The sequence below is a fragment of the Calidris pugnax genome, unplaced genomic scaffold (genome assembly GCF_001431845.1).
Source record: "Calidris pugnax isolate Ruff unplaced genomic scaffold, ASM143184v1 scaffold38, whole genome shotgun sequence".
NCBI classification, from domain to species: Eukaryota; Metazoa; Chordata; class Aves; order Charadriiformes; family Scolopacidae; genus Calidris; species Calidris pugnax.
This window is the reverse complement of record NW_015090995.1, coordinates 18,039,590-18,045,419: the sequence shown is the minus strand read 5'-3', so window position 1 is coordinate 18,045,419 and position 5,830 is coordinate 18,039,590. Positions and strand designations below refer to the sequence as shown.

The 5,830-nt window shown below is 48.4% G+C and overlaps 1 long non-coding RNA gene across 2 annotated transcripts in view; it reads right to left on the bottom strand.

Moving 5' to 3' along the window:
- Nucleotides 1-2,796: 2,796 nt before the first annotated feature.
- LOC106895754 overlaps nucleotides 2,797-5,830 on the bottom strand; it is a 14,809-nt gene continuing 11,775 nt past the window's right edge. The window contains exons 3-4 of one of the 2 annotated variants that reach the window (XR_001413497.1): nucleotides 5,686-5,772; nucleotides 2,797-3,178 (exon numbers count right to left, since the gene is read on the bottom strand). This is a non-coding gene — a long non-coding RNA (uncharacterized LOC106895754). The remainder of the gene's footprint in view (nucleotides 3,179-5,685; nucleotides 5,773-5,830) is intronic. The other variant, XR_001413498.1, reaches the window with a different exon arrangement.

Sequence of the window (5,830 nt, the reverse complement as noted above, 5' to 3'; positions counted from 1 at the left end):
TGCAGTGTGCAGTAGCCTTGAAGTGCTGTAGGAGCGTGCCACAGACAGGGGGGGAAAAAAATAAATAAATGGCCTAAAGACCCAAAGATGCATCACAGACAGTTCTGCACTATTTAATTACATGTTGTTTGGCAAATAATTAGTCAGAAATTAGCTTCTTTCTCAGTATTGTAAAAGCTTTTGCAATTTGCCACCAGGTCCCTGCCAGGGGATGCCTGCTTCTCCCGGCTGGGCTGCCGGGCCACGCTCAGGGCACGGCCACTAGCCCGGGAGAGGGTGAAGCTGTGATTTGCAGGGGTTGGGGCTGACGTGCTGCTCTTAGGACTAACACCACGTCACAGCAGTGTGGACATCAGCGTGGGGACGGTGCCAGCGTGGTGCCTAAAGGGCCCAAGGTTAACAGGAGGAGCACTTAGCCGTCACCTCTGGGGTCCCTCAGCTCACCTGCCGCTACAAATCCATGCTCCTACTCTTTAATTTACTCCCACGCCAACTCGCTGGCCGCGTCACGCCTCCCACCTCCCCCTTGCTTTAGGGTGCCTGCTCCCTGTTAGCCTTTGGGCTTTCCTAAAGGAGAGCGAGCCAGTGGGCTGCGTCTCCCTGCCATCAACCCTGCCTGCATCTCACTAGGAGTAATTAAAAACAGCCCAAGCCCCCAAGGGATGCAGCTGCACGATTAGTTATAGGTGTTACGCCGAGCGCTGTGTCTGTGGACTCCAAAGCAGTCAGGGAGATGGATGAGGGGAGCTATAGATCTATAGGCACAGATCTATGGAGGGGTTCGCGTTGGGCTCGCAAAGATAAAGGTTCATGTCCTCCCTGACAGAGGGAGGACCCACACCAGCCTCGGGCTGCCCGGGCAGTTGGCTGGTGCAGATGAAGGATGCCTGTCCTGGCAGTGGGCAGGCTGGTGTTAGGGCAGCAGGGTCGTGAGTAACTCCCACTTGGATTTGAGAAACAAAACCCACTAATTACGAAGTACCCAATTCCTCTCAAATGCCCAGCCCAGAGTTAATGTGTGTCTCACCCTCCACATCGCTGTGGACACTTCCCATCATCTGTTTCATCAAACAAAGCCCCAAGAGAGCCTGGAAGCTGGTTTATGACACCAAACTCTTCATTACATAGCTCAGACCAAACACGCCAGGTGCTCCCCGGCATGGCCGGGTACAAAACACTTTCATTTGCAAATCCACGCAGTACATTAATTTGGAAAGGCTGTGCGAGTTGATGGCTCGTGTTTCTGATAGGGATGCAACAGTTTGTGACCCATTTAAAATAAAAACCTGAAAGAGAACTGAAGATGCTGAGATTTACCATATATCGCTGCAGTATCTCACTTGTTTTACAGTAATTTGATGCTGCCTGAACACAGTAGTCGACCTTTCTTTACTCCTGCTTGCAGGGTAGAACAGCAGGGATGATAAACCTTATGCTTTAGTTCAGAAATAGCACACATCAGTGAGAGCGACCAGGGTTGCACCATGGGAGAGAGTGGGCTGTGGCAGCTCAGAGCAATACTGATTACTGAGGTTTATTATACCTACACAGAAACCATATTGCCTACCGGAGAAATCGCACAATGGCCTAAAAGCCTGTTTAGGGTTTGTTTGCTTTTTAAACCCAGGCTCATAGCTAGCTTTATGTCCTTTCTCTCCTGGAAAGTGTGTTCATTTTAGAACCCTGAATGACTCAGAGTCCTGAGAACCTGAGATTCCTGCTCCACTGGGACTGGCCGGGGCTGGAGCCCGCGTCAGCTGGACACAAATTCAGGTTGCTGTTCTCTCCTAAAGGGAAAATTGTCATCTCACAATATCCCAAGTTAAAAGAAACCCGTGAAATAGCTGCTTGAGGTGGAAAGCGAAGCGTGATGTGCGCATGGAAGGGAAATCTCACTCTTGAAAATTGTATTTGTGCCCTAAACTGGAGAGCAAAAAAATCAAGAGTAGGAGCGACCTTGCATCCTGTGCAGCTCGGCTGTGCCTGGTCTGCGGAGCTTTGTTCTTGGAGCAACACAGTCATGGGGAAAGGTAAACTTCAACACAAAGGCCATGGAAAAAAAATAATAAAGCAAGAGTAGCACAGGATGAAAGCAGCACTCGGGGTCATCTGGGTGCTGGATAGCATCTGCTTTTGTGTATACAGAAGGAAACATAGCATGAGTAATGGCTCTGAAGCAGCTACGCTGGATGTTTATTGCAGAGAGATGACTGGGGCAAATGAGAACATTTCCAGTTTTTCAGCAGGCAGTGCACAACGTGCGTGACTCTCACAGTGACCACAGACCTCAAGAACAGTGGGCAAGCGCCTTCCTTCTAGTAAACTGTATAATCTCTTTCCAAAACCGTGAAGCCCAGCCTCAGCGATCACAGGGATTTCGCCTGATTAAAGACCAGAATAAATTTTAGGGCCAGGTTGTCTGGCTGTTGTAGCAGCAAATGTGGGAAGAAGGGCCTCGGGCTATTTTCCTTGACACGGAAAACTTACATGACACCTCATTTGATGTGTTGATTCTGTTTTTCAAACATTGCCTAGCAGAGAAACGGGAGCTGGCTGCAGCTCAGCTCTGCCCCGTGCAGCCCAACACTTCTGCCTTCCAGGGCAGGAGCTGTGCCCAGGCTCCCACCCCAGCACGAGCATCTTCTCCCAGGTGCCTTCCCCACCTCCAGCACAAGCTCATCATAACCCCCGTGTTCCTCCATGAACTATTTACACGATCACAGCCAGCCTTTGGCACGATTCCTCGCTACCGCCGTCCCAGTAATGGCACACTCGTAATGACTGTGCCACCACCAGCTGAAACTCTACTGCAAATTATCTCACCTGGCTCAGAGACTGCCACTCGGGTACACGGGGGTCAGCGGGGTGGACGGTCCTGCAAGATGAGTGGCCTCAGATGAACCCAGACTGTGTGGGGCACGTTCCAGAAGTGGTGTGGCTCGGAAATTGCATCAGGTCCCCTTTTTGCTAGTCGCAGAAATGGGCAAATTCCACCGGAGCATCACTGGCTCTGGGGCTCTTCTTCATCAGTGACAACTTGGGAGGAAAGCTTTCGTCCCGAGGAACTTGCCGAGCTCTTCTTACATGTCATGTGCATGAAGGGAGTCATTCTGAGGAATGAGTTGCTTGGGAGGCTCGAAGTGGCACTTGGCTGGTGGGATCTCTCTTACTGGCACTACTGTGTGAGAAAGACAAAAACGAGCCTGTCAGGTCCTGTAAAAAGCAAGTAGCTCAGAATTAGGAAAAAAAGATAAAACTGTACTTTCCGCTTTGTTGCTGATTTTTTTTTTATAGTTTTAAAAGAAAAATCAATCCTAAATCTTGAAAGGTTGAATCTTTGGTTTTGTCAGATTCGCTTTTCAATAGTAGCATTTCGGAGCTTGTGGACAGACCTTTAAAGATTACAGGAAAGGATAGTGTTGAAGTGCAGAGACAGCTGAGAGTCTTCCAGTTGGAAGAATTCTCCAGCCCGCACTCCCTGACGGAGGCAATGGGAGATGGCAGATGGTAGGTGGCATCTTGTTTATCAAAACAAAAACTGTGGGATCTCTTGAGGTGCTGGGAAGACTATGCAGCTGAAGTGAGAAGTTGTCTGTGCGCACTTAGAAGCTATTTCCTCTGAACTAAAAAAAAAATGCTTCTGTTTGGTGCAACTTGCAGAAAAATTAATTTAGCCAAGGAGAATTAATAGAGAGGATATGGGTCCTGTGCCGGGTTGGGAGGTAAGGTCACCAGGGCTGCCATACCTCTTACCATAGCCAGGAAGCCCAGAGTTTTGACCCCAGAAACCATGACTGAGGATTGGAAGGGCATCCTCACCAGCAGCAACGTGAACCCCACTGAGAACCTCAGTTCCAGCCATTTCAGACCACACTTCTCCGTGTGTTTTCCTTAGGGCCATGAAGATGATCAGAGGGCTGGAGCACCTCTCCTACAAAGACAGGCTGAGAGAGTTGGGGTGTTCAGCCTGAAGAAGAGAAGGCTCTGGGGAGACCTCATAGTGGCCTTGCAGTACCTGAAGGAGGCCTACAAGAAAGCTGGCAAGGGGCTGTTTGCAAGGGCACGTAGCAATAGGATGAGGAGCAATGGTTTTAAACTAGAGGTTTAAAACCTCCTAGGGTAGGTTTAGATTACACATTAGGAAGAAGTCCTTTATAATGAGGGTGGTGAGACACTGGAACAGGTTGCCCAGAGAGGTGGTGGAGGCCCCATCCCTGGAGACATTCAAGGTCAGGCTTGATAAAGCTCTGAGCAACCTCATCTAGTTAAAGATGTCCCTGCTTACTGCAGTGGGGTGGACTAGATGACCTTTAAAGGTCCCTTCCAACCCAACACATTCTATGATGCTATGATTCTTGTGTTGAGGTCTGCAGCATCCAGAAAGCAGTCGGTATGGTATCATATTCTCTCTTTAATATCTAAAACATTCAGAGATTATTTGACCAGAGAGGCTGTGTTGTATTTTTCACACATGAACATTGCCAGATACTATAAGAAATGCAGCTTTTTCAGCATTTCTAAATGCCTAACACTATCCTGGTTTTGGCCTAGAAAGGAAAATTAATAAAATTTATTCCTTGTATGCTCCAAACTCCCAAAAAACCAGTGTAGCCACAGCAGAAAGATGAGGTGCTCAAGATGTAATGCAACCGCAGCATCCCCAAGGGAGCTACCCAAAAAGCAGAGTTAAATGCTTCCCACAAGGAATAGTGAGAATTAGCAGGGGCTGCCTCTACAGCTGTGCAGTCGGTGACTGCTTCCCCCAGTGGAAAATACTGATGGGTAGGTAGCAAATTCCTCTGTGTCCCCAAGCAGATGTGTACCCAACCAGATGTGGTCATTCTGCCACTGGGACAAAGCCAGAGCAGCTTCATGGATGAGAATGGAGATAAACTGGAATAAAAAAAAAGGTATGGGAGGGGAACTGGAACCCTAATGTTGCTTTTTCTTTCAAACTGATCTGTACACATGTCACACAGTTGGATGTATGAATAGTAAATTATTCTATTCATTTCTTACTCTTGATGAACAGTAAATTAGTCTAATAACATTTACTGTTCAATTCATTGATTGTCAGAGGGAGATTAGAGGCAAATAGCTTTTAAGTCTTTCCAGCTGCAAACATTAGAGTTGTCTAAAGTTATGATTTTTGACTGTAATTAGCTGCAGCTCTCCAGCATCCCTCCCCTCATCCCCCCCCCGGGCTGTGTCTCCACAGCGCAGGCGCTTCCCCAGATCCCCTGCCCAGGTCTCCACTGCTTCGCTGGTGGCAGGGGGACCAAAGCAAGGTGGTGAGCTCCTTGCAGCTCCCTCAACAAAGCAGGTAACAAAAATAACTAGGCTTTTTTTTTAAAAAATAAAAAAAACCCAACAAACCAAACATTTACACCAATGGCTTAACATTTCTGCACAGCCAGAGAGATGGAGAGTGGAGAATAAACCTGAGAGGTGTGATGCTGGGAGGGGAGGGTACGGGGAGGGGGGGGGGATGAAGTCAGGCTCTGCCACGGCATGAAAAGCCTTTCTATTCTGTGTCTGGAGGGTCTGAAGTGCTCTTACGCAGGAGGACTTCACTGAAGTCGCTGTACCGACACCAGTGGAATACAAGTGTGCGAGCAGGGGAGAACAAGGCCCATAAAACAGCAGAGGAGTCAAGTGAATTTAAGAGGGATGCCTGCCTTGTACCTGGTATGCCTCCTGTTTGTCATCCTCCTGCCTGTGGCTTCGGCTCCGTGCTGGAATACGCTCCTATCAGTGGGAAGGCCCTATCGGCTATTTAACAGACACAGAATTACTTGTAGCCAAAAGAAACCATAAACAGCAGAATCAT